Raw genomic sequence first — 15426 nt, 5'->3', positions numbered from 1 at the left:
AAAATTCTCTCCATCTCCATTTGCACTGTCTTTATTATGGCCACCACTAACCCTCAGAATAACATAATAATTGACTCCTGGGTTATATGATCCCAGTTCTCTTTTCTGTGTATCCACACCTTTGTCATAGGCTCATAATGAGCTAAATGTATCTCTTCAGCCCTTGACATTGCGCTTGCCTGTGGAACTCACTTTCACCAGTGGAATGTGGGTGGGTGCTATCCAATATTACTTTCTGTGATGATGAAAATATTCATATCTGTGTGTTCAGACATAGCAGTAGTTACATGGCAACTGAACACTTGGAATGTGTCTATTGTAGCCAAGAGATTGTATTTTTAACTTTTTAAAATTTTAATTAATTAAAATTTAAATTTAGCCACATTTAGTGAGTGACTACCACATTGGACAGTACAATAATCTACAAGATCTCATGAATTTCCCTTTGTTCCCTAGCATCTCTGCTTTCTCTGAGATAAACATTCCCAGTTTGTCCACTGGTCTAAGAAGAATGAGAGACACCTAGACTGGAGCAACATCTGCTGAGCCCAGCCTAGGTCAGCTGCCTACCAATGGACCTGAAGCCACATTAAAGACAATGTATTTATGCTGTTTTAAGCAGTAAATCTTGGGATATTTTGTTATGCAGCAAATCTAACTGATACACTGGCCTTGATTGTGGCTTACTTCTTGCCTCTCCTCCACATGGGAATCAAACTGCAAATCTAGGCTCATCACTGTATTCCTTAACATTATTCAAGGGCACTCCACTGTCTTCAGGATAAAATATAAATTCCTTAATGTGAGTTCCAAGGTTTATGATAATGCCTTGACTTCCTTCAGCTGCTTCCATGCCTTTGTCTTCATGCTAAAAGTCATCTCAACTCCTAGCACTTTCATGCTCCTTTTCATACTACATTTTTAGCCCATGTAACTCTGGCTTGCCTTTCTTTCTTTTTTTTTTTTCTTTTTCTTTATTTATTGACCTTGAAAATAGGGAACACTTTATGGATTTGTGTGTTATCCTTGTGCAAGGGCCATGATAGTCTTCTCTGTACTGTTCCAATTTCAGTATAGGTGCTGCCAAAGTGAGCACATGGCTTACCTTTTGAGTCTCTGTTTGAATCTATCTTTGGAAAGCTTTGACTGACCACTTCCCTTTGCGATTAAGCTTACCCTCTTTCTGCCATATAGTACCATTAAGCCACCCCTTTAGAAACTCTTATCTTCTGCATTACAATAGATGTTTTTACTTGTCTTTCTTCTCCAGTATGTCTTTAATTCCAGGAGGAACAGAACTGTGATGATAGTAATTCCTATTCTATAAGAGTGCTTAGAACATAGCATATGTATAATACATTAATTTTGAATAAATTCACTTTCATGTAAGTGTTAGAATTATGGATAAAACCCTAGTAATTGGAATTTTCAGTTTAACATCCTTCCTAAACTACAGCTATTTCCAACCATGCCAGACTTAAGTACAACATTATAAGAAGACACACAGTCTTGAAACAATATGCAGCTTTATGCAAATGCAAGCCTATACTTTTATTATTAGACTTTAATGATATGCACTTGTGCCTGTCATAAACTGAGTCAATGAGAATGTGGAAGGAACTTGACATTTTGGAATCCAAGTGCATGAATTTTTCTTTGTCAATTAGGTGGCCTTGGGTATTTTTGTTAATAAAAACTAATTTCAGCCTTAGTTTCTTCATCTGAAATATGGACTCATAATTCCCCCCCCCCACACACACACAGCATTTACATGAGGAAGCAAATGGGAAATAGAAAATAAATTCCTGGCTCAGTGCATGACAAAAAAACAGGTATTATTCAGGATATTTGTGTTTGCTGACTTTATCCTTTTTAGCAATGATAAAGGAAAATTTAGTTCCCTTATCTTTCTTATTTGTGTTTTCTTTTCTCTGAAATCACCAGTCTCTTACCTGCTTCTGTTAAATTTTATATTTTTACTCAGAGTCAGAGCCAGCTTTAAATATTTGTTCACAAATATTTGGACCTTCTAATAAAGCAGTGCATACACTTTTTGGAAAAATAGAAAGATCTCTGCAAAATTCTCTGCCTATTTTACAATCCTTTCTCTCCTCCTATTCACCTCATCACAGTGACCCTCTGCTCCCTCTTCTCCTCTACCCACAGAGGAATTCTCAAGAAGAATATGTGGGTTTTGGCCTTCAGTGCACACATAATTCAAGCTTTATGAAGTCTGGCTTAAATCTTACAACCTCTGGGAGGATGAATAGACTCTAAGAAATGACCAGAGGTGAAAGTTGTATTCCTTCTTATCAACTCCTAATATAATATGGATTATACATATATATGTATATCTGTATACATACATATACAGTTATGCACTGCTTAAGAATGTTTTGGTCTATGGACGACTGCATATACAGCAGTGTTCCCCTAAGATTATTATGCTGTATTTTATTGTACATTTTCTATGTTTAAATATATTTAGATATACAAATACCATTTACAATGTGTTGTAATTTACAAATGTGTTACAATTACCTATAGTATTCAGTATAGGAACATGCTATACAGGTTTGTAGCCTAGTAGCAATAGGCCATACCACATAGCCTAGGTGTGTAGCAGCTATACCATCTAGGTTTTTGTAAATATATTCTATGATGTTCACACAATGACTCATTTCTCAGAATGTATCCTGGTCATTAAGTGATGTGTGACTGTATGTGTATGTGTATTGTCTATATTCAAATATATGCACTAAATATCCACAGCTTCCTTTCTACATGTAATATATTACCAGACTTAACATCACTATTTGTTATACCAATGTGTTTGAAAGTATGTATGCAGCCCTGGCGGTTCTAAATTTTGACTCATTTCACTATTACATAGCAGATACCACACTAAAGGTGAACTCCTCCCACACTTGCCCTGTGTCAGCCTCAATTCTGGAACCCTCAATCCTATACCTGTTCTACACTGTACCCATGCCACTCTGGGTTCTTACATAGTCTGACATCCTGATTCCTTTTGCAATTTCTACTCTGGCCTTTCTTCAGACTTGACACTTGTCTCATTGGTGACAATATTGGAGGAAAGAATATCGGGGTATATGTTCAACATGTAAGTTTATTAATTTCTTTTCAGTGTGAAAATTCTCTTTCTGATAGTGAGGAACATGGAAATAAAAATACAAACACTTGGGCTTAGCCTTTATTCTTCTTTTATCTAGCTATTGGATCTTACACAAGACATATCAGCTTCCTACCTGTTCATAAGAAAGTCTACCAGGTCAATCTTATACACTTCAGGGTTCAACTATGATTAACTGAGTACTTTCAGCATGTGTTTGTTGGTAGGAATTTTTAAAAAATGTATGCTTAGGGGGTAAAATATCTTTCATAAGAAGCTGTATGTTTATTACTAATTTAGATGTTAATTGTTATCACTAATTAATTCATTAACTTGATAACAGAATTACATTATATGATTAATATGAAAGCACACAGAAAGTCTTGTTACTATGAAAGCTTACTCTTCTTTCAACCCTTCTGTCCCTCATCCCTCATCCTTCCCTACCTTCCATTTTCCCTTTCTTCTACAAATATTTTAATAAACAAATTTGTGTTATACAATAGGTTGATTTATTGTTCTCTGATTAAAGGTAATTCATAAAACATAAATTAACTATTTGGGTTTACTATGGATTTGACTCAAATAGATAGTCAAATAATCCATAATATCTCTTTGGTAGCTGACACATCAGCTGTTCCCTTCACTTGAAGTCAATAAACTTTCCGCCACAATATTCCAATGTTTGCAATCTATGACAGAGTAAAGGATTGGTAAAAGATATTCTGATTTTTAAAATGTAGCGTCCAGCGCGGTGGCTCACGCCTGTAATCCTAGCACTCTGGGAGGCCGAGGCGGGTGGATCGCTCGAGGTCAGGAGTTCAAGACCAGCCTGAACAAGAGTGAGACCCCGTCTCTACTAAAAATAGAAAGAAATTATATGGACAACTAAAATATATATATACAAAAAATTAGCCGGGCATGGTGGCACATGCCTGTAGTCCCAGCTACTCGGGAGGCTGAGGCAGTAGGATCGCTTAAGCCCAGGAGTTTGAGGTTGCTGTGAGCTAGGCTGACGCCACGGCACTCACTCTAGCCCGGGCAACAGAGTGAGACTCTGTCTCAAAAAAAAAAAAAAAAAAAAAAAATGTAGCGTCCAGGTACTTTCATGACACTGTCTTGTAGCAGTACCTCTGAGATACACCAGATGCTCATATATGGAGGCCAGGTTTCTCATTAGGATTACTCCTGTCTGTTTCTCAGGTCCTTTGTTTTTTCTCTCTTTTTCCCAGTACACCCATGCATTGTAGCCAATTCTGCTGACTGGCATCTGGCTACCTTACTTGTTCCTACTTTTTCTCCAGTTTCTCTTGTCTCAAACTTGGAGAGAACCTACAGGAGCCTGACACACCCCATCCAGTTGTCTTCACTCCATAATCCAGAGTCAACCCCCCTGAAAGAAGCATGCCTTGGGAACCAGCTACTCTCATGCTGCAGGAAGCAGTTTATTTTATTTTATATTTTATTTTATTTTATTATTTTTTTTTATTTCAGCATCTTATGGGGCTACAAATGTTTAGGTTACATATATGGTGATCTAGCACCTCTTGTATTATCCTGGATAGAGCTGGCGTCCATTCTACTAAGTGAAGCAGTTTATTTTTAACCCATGGGATAATTCTCAGCTGAAGCATCATCCACCCAGTAAATAGAATCCTTGACAGAGTTTCCTGTCCACAACCATGAGAATCAAAATATTTTATCTCCCAACATGAACATTTTATTTATGTTGTGCCCTGTTTTTTATTGATTCTGTTCTTTCTGCTCAGAATGACCTTCTTCTTTTCTTCCCAAACTATTATTCTAAAATAGTCTGTATTTATCTCTATGCCCTCAATAGGCTAAGTTCCACAAGAAACAGAAAAAAAAAAATTCATCATTTATTGTACTCCTACCTTGCTTGGCACATTCAAAATTCTCTCTGTACGGAAGCTTTGCTGAAATTAACAGAACTGGAGCATGTGCTCACTTCACTCACACGCCAGCCTCCCTTTTAGACTCTGAAACCCTTCTCAGAGCAGTAGCCCTATCACACTCCTACTGTATCCTCAAGGCCTAGCTAAATGCCTGTCACATGTAGGGTTTCAACAAATATTTTATAAATTAATGAACAAATGCACACATGAAGAAAATCTGATACATCAACACATGGACTCTGAAAATTTAGAAAGCATGAAGGGTGGTATAATTTAAGTAACAGTTCATGGGCCATTTCTTCCAGCATCATTTGAGTTCTAATAGAGATACGGTTTTTCAGAATCAGTTTAGTGTCAGAAGACCTGGTAAGTGCAACTGTTCCCAGTCAGGTTGAATGAATCATCTTCCCCTTTACTGCCACTCTCTGGCAATAGAATAGTCTACATTCCTTAAAGATGTTAATATTTCCTTGAAACATTCAATCCCTGACCTTCTCATAAAGGGTAAAAAATTGTCTTTTCTAGGACAAATATATGATAGACTGTTTGGATTACAAATGAAACTTGAGAAAGACCTGAACAAAAATTTTACTGAAGACAAGGGTCATTTTTCTAGTCAAGGACTGAAATGGGTCTATTATTTTTGCCAAATATATCCCTCAATGAGAAAAAAAAAATAAGCCTTGCTGAATAAATTCCAGCCTGAAAAATGGTGAAGGATTTTTTCAGTTATTTAAAGATCCTTAGCTCCTAGAAGATCTAGTTCATTTATGTCTATCCACTTTATCATCCACTGTTATTTTAATATCTAATATGCTACATTCTTCCGCAGACTGAACTTATCACCCTTCATGAATTTAGAAAATGTATTTAATGCCTTTAAAATGTATACATACACTATGCATATACATATAAACAAATATATATATATATAAGAATACATGTGTATATATACATACATGCAAGCACAAGCACACACATGCACTTAAAATTATAATTTGGTGTCCAAATATTATAGAATCTGTTAAAACTTGTAACAAACGTGTTGTTATCCCATTTATTTCACTGAGTTACTGGGTTACCACAAATTGAAATTCCGGGAAATTTAACTGAAGCCTGTTACTTTTAAAGTAGCCAAATGAAATTCTAACTGTGAATCATTGTGCTTTCAAAGTAATTTCTTGGTTTGATAATACTTTCCCATATACTTCTACCACAATAAATACATAAATAAATAAGTAACATAAGCAACTAAAAATAAATATTTTCAAAGCTTTATTTATAAAGACAAAGATTGTGTCCTCCTGTGCATGTCTTACCAACATTTTTTCCAAATCATTTCTTGGACTATGGATATTCAAAATAAATAAAAAACAAAGCAGATTAAAGCAGACATCAATATCAACAAAAATATCATGCATAAGGTAGAATATGTGGTAAATAGAATGATTAATCACTTTAAAATATTAATATTTTTGTCTTCCCCATTTATTCATTTCCTACCTATAATCCAAGCCCCCTCCTTCTCCTGAAAATGTCCCTGATTGCCTAGTCACATTATTTTAAATCTTTTCTATTTCTTTCATTTTGTAAGCATTGGTTCTCATTCTTCAAATGAAATAGTCTTGACACATAGGGCATTAATCTGGGACAAGTGGAGAAGCTGGACTGGTTGCAACAGAAACTATGAGATTAGACTCCTGTCCTGTATTGCCCTTACCTCCTCAGCACACTTACATCCCTGAGACACGTCTCCAGAAACTTACTTATGAAACCTATTTACAATTGGGTTTACTTTTCTCTGATTCCTATTAATTCATCACACAGTGCCATCCAATTTCTGTTATGTTATACTTCTTTATAGTCAAGCCTTATCCTTCCCAATGGAGAATGAAAAATTTTTGTGTGATTAATTTTCACATTCTAACCACACAACAGAAAACACACAAAATAATGCATTATATAAATGTGCAAACAATATTTGCTTACTAATTAAAGTCAGTATGAATAAGAAACAGCCATACTAAATAGATAATTTTTTGTTGGCATATATTCATGGAGGGCCTTGTATATGATATTAATAAATACAGGTGAATTTCTAGGTAATGCAATGCATTGAAATGGCATAAAATATCTACACTACATGAGGGTATGTCAAAAATAAGGTCTTTAAAAAGGCAAAGGTAATGAAAAAGGAAAGGAAGAATGAGATCAGGGCAGCCATTATTTCTAATCTACATACCTATCAATAGAATCATTAAGCTAAGTACTCCCAAATCAAAACCGTATATGGTATTCAACAATATGAATTTTCTTCTTCCTTAGTTTATGTAACTATACCATAGCAAATAATAATCTCTTTACTATCTACCATAGAGTATCTCTGAGGTCAAGATAATAATACAAGTGAAAGCTCTTTATAAATGGGAAAGCACTATATGATGTAAGTCATCATTATTTACTAATTTAGGCTTAAATATCTCTATTCTTATAAATTCTTAAAACACAAACATACTTGAAAAGTTAAAACATTTTACAGACATGACAAATATTATAGGATTACTTTTCTTTTTTTTTCTTTTGCATATTTTATTTTTTATTTCACAATATTATGGGGATACAAATGTTTAGGTTTTCTATAGATTTCTTCTATAAAAATGACATAGGCTCTTGTGACTTTTGAGGCAATAGAGTTAGCTACTCCCAAAATATATATAAAACCATGGAAGAAAAAGTTACTATGAGCAATCAAAATCAACCTATGATAAATAAGGAGTAGTAACTATAATAATTGACAAAATATATATTATTTTGAAATAAAGAGTTTAATAAATCAAAATAAAGAGGCTAATTTAAATCAAGACAGGTAAGTATGTCCCCAGAAAGTTACAACTTGATTTTAACTTAATGAAAATAAAATGAAAGTCATGTATTTATTGATGATAAAATGCAATTAAACTGTTAGAATTGAGATCCATTTTCCCCTCCTTACACAGGAAATGGTTTCATTTTAGATGGCCTGCCTAGCTTCTTGGACAAAATGAACTCTAGGTCATAGGAGAACAGACACTCAGCTCATCAGACCTTAAAGAAAATGGCTTAAAGATACCCTCAATTTATACAACTGTAAAATTTAGATCAGCAATTCTTAATCCATGTCATAGAATCGCTGCTATAAATATGCAAAGATAAAATTACAAAGAATTAATTATCTAAAATTTCTAATTCAGTGTACAGCATGTCAAGTCCACTCAGTAAATGTTGATTGTTATTTTTGTTGTGGTTGTTTTTGTTATTATCATTATTCAATATATATCAAGATCTGCCTTCAATCCCCTTTTCCAGTTGTTTCAACCTACATGCCTAGATGGCAACAAAATTATACTGGGCATACTTAATGCTTTTAAGAATCTCAGGAGCTTTCTCATTAATTTTTTTCTGATCAGAATATTTTCCCATATATCAAATACCCAAATGCTGCCCTTAATTTGAGGCCTGGGTCAAATTCCAAGTCTGTCATGAACTATTCCAGCTGGAAGTAATTTCTTCCTCCATTGGGCTTTTGTAGCACCTTTTCTATGTATCTCTTGCTCTTTTTTCCTTGCATGAAAAATAAGTTTGGTGGAGCAAAGAGTAGCACAGACCTGCATTTCTAACTTGGCTCCACCCTTCACTAGCTGTATGTTCTTAATCGAACAACATAACGTATTTACACTCAGTTTATCATGTGTACAAAGGCAGTCTAAATGTCTGTTTCTGTGTTACATGAGATTACATATGTGAAGTATCTGGAACATATTTTGAGATATAGTTGGGAGAACTCTGCAATTTTAATAAAAGCCAGATATAATACCACTCATTCATGTGTGTTTTCCTGTCATATACTGCAAATTTTTCACACCACTTTTTTGCTACAGATGAATAATTATATAAAAATTATAGTCTACAGTGTGCTTTTAGTAGCCTCTACCAGGAATCAAAGTTAGAAAATGAGCTCAATCTGAGATGCCCTTAATATATTACTTTATAATTTATGTAAAATATAATAATAATTGTAGTTATTGCTATTATTTCTTTAATGTTTATGGTATATCAGACATTACATTAAGTGCCTCAAATATATGACATTATTTAAGCTTAGCAACAGTCTTATGAATATTATTTTTCCATAATTAACAGATAAAGGAACTTAGGCTTAGAGTGTTTATGCTCTTGACGAACACTATTGCTAGTATAGATATTCACATGCAGGGGGTCTGACTACAGAGTGTGTACTTTTTAATATTATAATATTAAACATTCATATGGTATTATTTTTAAAGTCTCTTTGGTTTTTCCTTTTTGGTAAATGAGGGAATTTTCTTTTCTTCGTTGTGTACAATCCAGTAAATTTCTGATTGGCCATTTGGCATCCTTTACTTAATTTCTTTTCTAAGGAGTGGAACCATATCTATAAAATAAGCTTCTTTCCCAATTAGATCTATTACCAGTGGGGGAAAATGGAGATTGGAATTAGCCAATATCTTGTGAGTTTATGTAATATAAAACTCATTAAGAGTCTAACTGATGAAAGGGCTAGATCTTGAAGACCATATATGTCTCACTGAAATGTCAGCCTTAATTCCAAAGGCAATCAGAAGTAACATCAAGATTTTAACTTTAGGTGTTACTAAAAGTTGATAAAAACTAGAAAAGTTGGAATATGGTAGAAGTTCCATAATCTTTGTTGTGTAGATGAATTAAAAAATATAAGATTTAGACTTTTTAATTTTTTTAAACTGACAGATAAAATTATATGTATTTATCATGTACAGCATGATGCTTTGAAGCATATATATACACATTGTTGAATGATTAAATCTAGCTAATTTACATAAGCTTGTTCCTCCTATCTTGCTGAAACTTGTTTCCTTTTACCATCTGTGGTTACTTTGATACATCAGTGCACTAACTTTTACAGGATAGAAGCTATGGCTCAGCTGTTTATATACGTGTGTTTGTGTGTGTGTGCACACACACACATAGTCCTATTGTATTTTCTCACAATCTCTGTGAAATAGTTATTATCACTGTGTTTTATAAATGAAGAAATAATCTCATCTATGGTTGAAGCGACTAAACTTTCTTGTCCTGACATCTTTGGTCTATAACTTAGTGAAGAGTGGTTTGCTTCTGAAAGTCTCTGGGCAAGGCTATAAACCATTCCTGCTATAAAGCTAGGAAGATAAAATAAGGCAGGCATATTAATTAAAATTGATTTGGGGATCAGAGAGTCCACCTTCCCCTGCTAAGTACTCTATCACTTAAACCACTAATGAAAATATTTTCCAATGACTGTCATGTCACAGATTATACTCCCAGTTCATTACGTAGCAATAATCTTCTTATTTATTTTAATGCTAACATATTTCCCTAAAGCAGGGGCACCCTGAAAGGAACATTGAATGTTGGCTTCATGAATGAAAAGGAATTGTGTGTGGGAAAGGTTCTGTTCTGATTCAGTATATTTGACTCTTAACAGATCTGCTCTGTTACAAAAGAGTAATCACATTAGCTGTTGATGCAAAAACATTAGTCTCAGAATCACATTTTTATGAATTAAGCATCTGGACTATGACAGGGCAAATCTTCAAACAATAATGGTTCCAGCAAATTAAACAATGTGGTTACATGAAAAGGACACTGGGCATTGACCCTCATCCTGGAATTGCCATGAACTATTTGTGGGACCTTGGGAGAGTCACTTCATCTATCAGTTTTCTCATCTGCAAAACGAGGGGGGTTGGATTTGATATTCCCTGAAGGTCTTTGTGGGCTTGTGTCTAATGATCCATTTTAATGACAATTCTAAAGTAGTAAATACACTACCACCTAGTCATCATTCACTGAGATATTTACTATTATTGCATCATTTCCTAAAACTATACTTTTAAACCCAGCAGAATTCTGACTACCTATTTTTGTTTAACAGTAACTGATTTATGCAACATTGTCTAGTTTGTATCCATTATTTGTTATAGATATGCTTCCTTCAGAGAATTTCTCGGTTTAACTAGAAATATTAATAGATGACAAGCTCCTGTAGGGTAGGTTACTGTTTTGCGAATATTTGTATCCAAAATGACTTGGATAATGCCTGGCTCATCACAGTCACTCTGTTTTAGGTTTTTAAAATAGTTTTAGTACGACCATAACAATCAACTTGAGAAATATGAGAGGAGGAGGGAGGAGAAATAAGAAGAAAGAAGGAAGAAGAAGGAGGAGGAGGAGGAGAAAAAAAGAAAAGCACTTCAGCCTTCTGCACTTTGGCTTGGGAAATACTCCTTGTTCTTCACTATTTGGGAACACCTCTGTTAGAGTTTTCTTTTGGTCTCCATTTCCTTTTGGAATTGGCTTTTCTTTTCAGTATCTAACCTAATTTGTATATGGAAATAAATTTTAGGCTGCACATCCTTGCTTTTACCTGGCACACTCTCTTAATAACAGTTTTTTTGTTTTGTTTTGTTTTGTTTCTGGTATGGGAACCTGGAACAAAAGATAACCACTTCTTGATTGCAGGTGTCACATTCATGGGTGATGGTGGTCACCCCTAACTCCTTGCCCAAGTCTCTAGGTTTTTGCTGAAATGGGTTATCTGTCCTCTCAAAGGAAATAAAACAGCATCATAAGCTAGAGACTTACCAGGGTTGAGGAATACAGGGATGAAGTATGGAACACAATGTGCAAAAAAGGACTCCCTAGAGAGGTAAAATTTCAGCAAAGTCCTTCATCGTGAGAAGAATTCATCCCTAGGCAATCTACAGGCAAAAGATTATGGACAGAAGGAAGAGTGAAGACCCAGCTACTGAGAGAGGTGTGTGCTTGCAACACAAGAAACAGAAAGAAAACCAGTGCGGCAAACCGTAGCAAGCCAGGGGAACGTGGTTTAAAAGCAAATGAAAGATATAGGCAGAGGCCATTCCAGGGAGGGCTTTAAAGGACCTAGATGGTCTTTGGGTTTTATTAAAAGTATAATTGGAAGCTGTGCAATATTTAATCTTAAAAGAAAGGCCAAGAATCAAGGCCTCAAGTAACTTTGTGTTAGCTATTTATTACGATCACAGGACACGGCTGGTTAATTTCCACCTCTGCCATAAAACATGTTGATGTTCAGAATTAACTCGATTTACTGCTTTTATTGTGGAAAGACTTACCCTTATATAAACTTGTATAAATACGACAATTGGCTCTGTGCCACCTCTTCACCTGTAGAATTGAAAGGTAGGACAGGTTCTGGTGAGACCTTGGCAAACTCTCAGTCACCATTCATTTATCCCTGGGTGAAGGAATATTCTGCTGTGAGATTAAAGCTCATGAGCCTGGGAGACATTGGCCCAGAGATGGTCAGCTTAAACTCTGTGGGAGAAATACGGCTGTGACCAAAAGGTTATCCAAGCAGGTGTGTACAGATAAGAATGCATAGGTATTGGGGAATTTTTTTACTACGGGCTATCTTTAAGAGGGAATCTCAGAGAGTGCCACAGAAACTTTGTGACTTCTCATGTCAAAATCTCCTGTTTTCTTTTTACAACTTCAAGAGAATATTGACTAGGTTTTGATATTAATAATTTTGATTAACCATTTGTCCAGACATATATATTTGAATTAAATTCCCTAATTGGATTTTTTTTTATTAGTCATTGTTTGTTTGTTTGAGTTTAGTTCATGAGTTTCTGTTTCTGGTAGGTTGAATTAGAGCCCAAAGATGCCCACATCCTAATTCCTGCAATCTGTGAACGTATTGCCTTTCATGAAAAGAAGAGATTTTGCAGATGAAATTCAATTGAGAATCTTGAGATGTGGAGATAATCCTGAATTATCTGGGTGGGCCCAGGCAATCACAAGACTCCTAATAAGGAGGAGGCAGGAGCGTCAGAGTCCGAGCAGGAGATGTGACAATGAAAGCAGAGGTCAGTGACTTGCAGAGAGATGTGACGATGCTGTGCTCCTGGCCTTGAAGGTGCAGAAAGGGGCCACCAGGCAAGGAACGAAGGAATCCTCCACAAACTAGAAAAGACAAGGGAAAGGGTTCTCTCCTACAGTCTCCAGAAAACCAGTTTTGCTGACACCTTGACTTTAGCCCAGTGACACTGACTTTGATTTTCTGGCCCTTGGAACTGTAGGATAATAAATTTGTGTCATTTAAATAATCAAGCTTGTGCTAATTTGCTATAGCAGTGACAGGAAATGAATACACAGCCATTCCTCTCCCATCAGCCTTTTTACTACATTCCTGCCTCCATGTTTTGGGAACATTTATTTGACAACTAATCTTGTACTACAGTGACATCACATCACTTTTATTTTGTACTTAATTTATTATACTCTATTAGTTTATCATACTAATGTTTTAATATGCCTTGTTTTTATTTCCAGTATAGCTTGTCACAATGCAAGGGATGAGGAGCCAGGCAAGGGGCTGTGGTACTAAAGTCTTTTGTTCTAGAATAGATTGTTTCAGAGGCAATGTCAGGAGAAATTGAGGCTAAAGCTCATTATCACTGAAGTATACAGCTGACTCTCATTAATAGCTGCAAAAACGGAACCAATGGCTAAGAAGTCAATTTTTCTTTCCCAGGCAAGTCTTATAATAGGAAATTGGAAGCCAGAAATGAGCTGTGTTTCCAGGAAATCAATAGAGAGACAGAAGGAGATTCCCAAAATATGGTCTAGGAAGCTGGAGAGTGGTAATAACCTGGAGGGAAGGATCTTAGAAGGCAAAAGACTGAGGATCAGGTAGCAAAAGGGAATTAAATCTAGAAGAAGAATAACAAAGCAAATTCTCTGTTCTGAGATGACAAATGGAGTTCACTGGTAAAGAGGTGATTAGCATATCTCTGCTATTTGCATATATTAAAATAATTCAGTAACACTAAGAAACTTAGCAGCAGATATGACATTATTTGGCCCCTTTAAACCCATGTAGATTTCACTACTGTGCCATCTTAGTGTTGTAACTTATCATGCACAGATATCTACCCGATCAAATGAAAGTTTGATCCAGATTTACACTTACAAAAGTTTTAAGTTAATTACTATTGAGTCATATTGAATAATCCTCACATTAGCCAAATTTCTGGTTATAGCTTGAGTAAATCATGCACGAAACTGCTGATGTCCCAAACAAAAATGAGATGTTAACCTAAAAGTGAAGCCGACATGAGTTTTTCTAGGTAGAACAATTTAGTGGCTGAACCATAATATTTAGATCAAAGAGTGGAATCTTCCAATTCAATCCAATTTTAGTGGAAATGTATGAGTCCATGGTCAATACCAATTAAAAATAAACACTCCGCATAACTTAATCTCTTTCTCCATGGGTCAGGCATTCATTTCACTGAGTTGTTAGTGCCAGCAATTCAATTAAAGGAAGGAAAAGAAAGAAGTATACATTGCAATAAACTTTAGTATTTTAAATAGCTTAATAAAATGAACATAATCTCAAAAGTGTTTTTCCCCTCCAATGTGCAAGTTTTAATTACTCCATTTTGTATTGAAAAACTTGTTAAAAATGTCTAATTGCCACTTCCAACTGAATGACGTTCTCAGATTACTGGGCCTTGCCTGTCTATAAAGCACTTTGGGCTTGTATTTATAGGTCTTACAGGAAAGAACTGCAGACAATTAAGAGTGGCAATTAGTCCTGAATGTCTTCATGTCAAAAGAGAAATAGAACTCGGGGGGAGGGATACAGCTGCAGAGATTGGGCTGATCTCTTAGATTGCTGTTGTAAAGCACAAGGCATTAGGTCAGAGTCCCATAAATAATACATCTTTCTTGTATCTTTCAAAAGGTTAGGTTTAATCAGCTAAGGGAGATGGAAATCATTCTGATATGCACATAAACAAGCATGGGAAGGATGGAATTTTTTTAGTAATTATGCTTTTTTTCATGTTTTTATTTCCATTTATTGCAAAGTCGGGTAAAGTTAAACAAAAATAAAAATGTCACCCATAATCCAATAACCCTAATTGCCAACATATATTATTATAATAAAAATACATTGTTGATGACTTAGAAGTTTTAAAACCAAAAAGAAATAAATACTAAATTAATTAGTTACCCAATAATTCAAAGTAGAAAACCAAGGATAAAGCCTCACTGTTGAGCTGAACAAACTCTGAAAGGAAAAGGATAAATATAAGAGTAGCCCAGGTTTTAGGACCAACTGTGCTGCAAGGTTGATTCTAAGCACTATTGGCGGGGTATTCGTTGGCTCAGCTATTAAATGAATGATGACAAAAGGCATGGACAGCTCAAAGCTGGAACACTGAATGTTCTTAATGGTTCCATCTGTCTCTTCTCCATTAGAAAGTAAACTCCATGAGGGAAGGGAAC

General features: G+C 35.2%; 1 non-coding gene across 1 annotated transcript; it reads right to left on the bottom strand.

Moving 5' to 3' along the window:
* Positions 1-989: 989 nt before the first annotated feature.
* LOC138400390 (U6 spliceosomal RNA) lies at positions 990-1096 on the bottom strand. Its single transcript, XR_011236284.1, has one exon. It is a non-coding gene; the product is annotated as a U6 spliceosomal RNA (small nuclear RNA).
* Between the last annotated feature and the right edge of the window lie 14330 nt (positions 1097-15426).

The sequence above is a fragment of the Eulemur rufifrons genome, chromosome 19, assembly GCF_041146395.1.
Source record: "Eulemur rufifrons isolate Redbay chromosome 19, OSU_ERuf_1, whole genome shotgun sequence".
Classification (NCBI taxonomy): Eukaryota; Metazoa; Chordata; class Mammalia; order Primates; family Lemuridae; genus Eulemur; species Eulemur rufifrons.
Note: the sequence above shows the minus strand (reverse complement) of the source record. Positions and strands in the feature narration are given on the sequence as shown.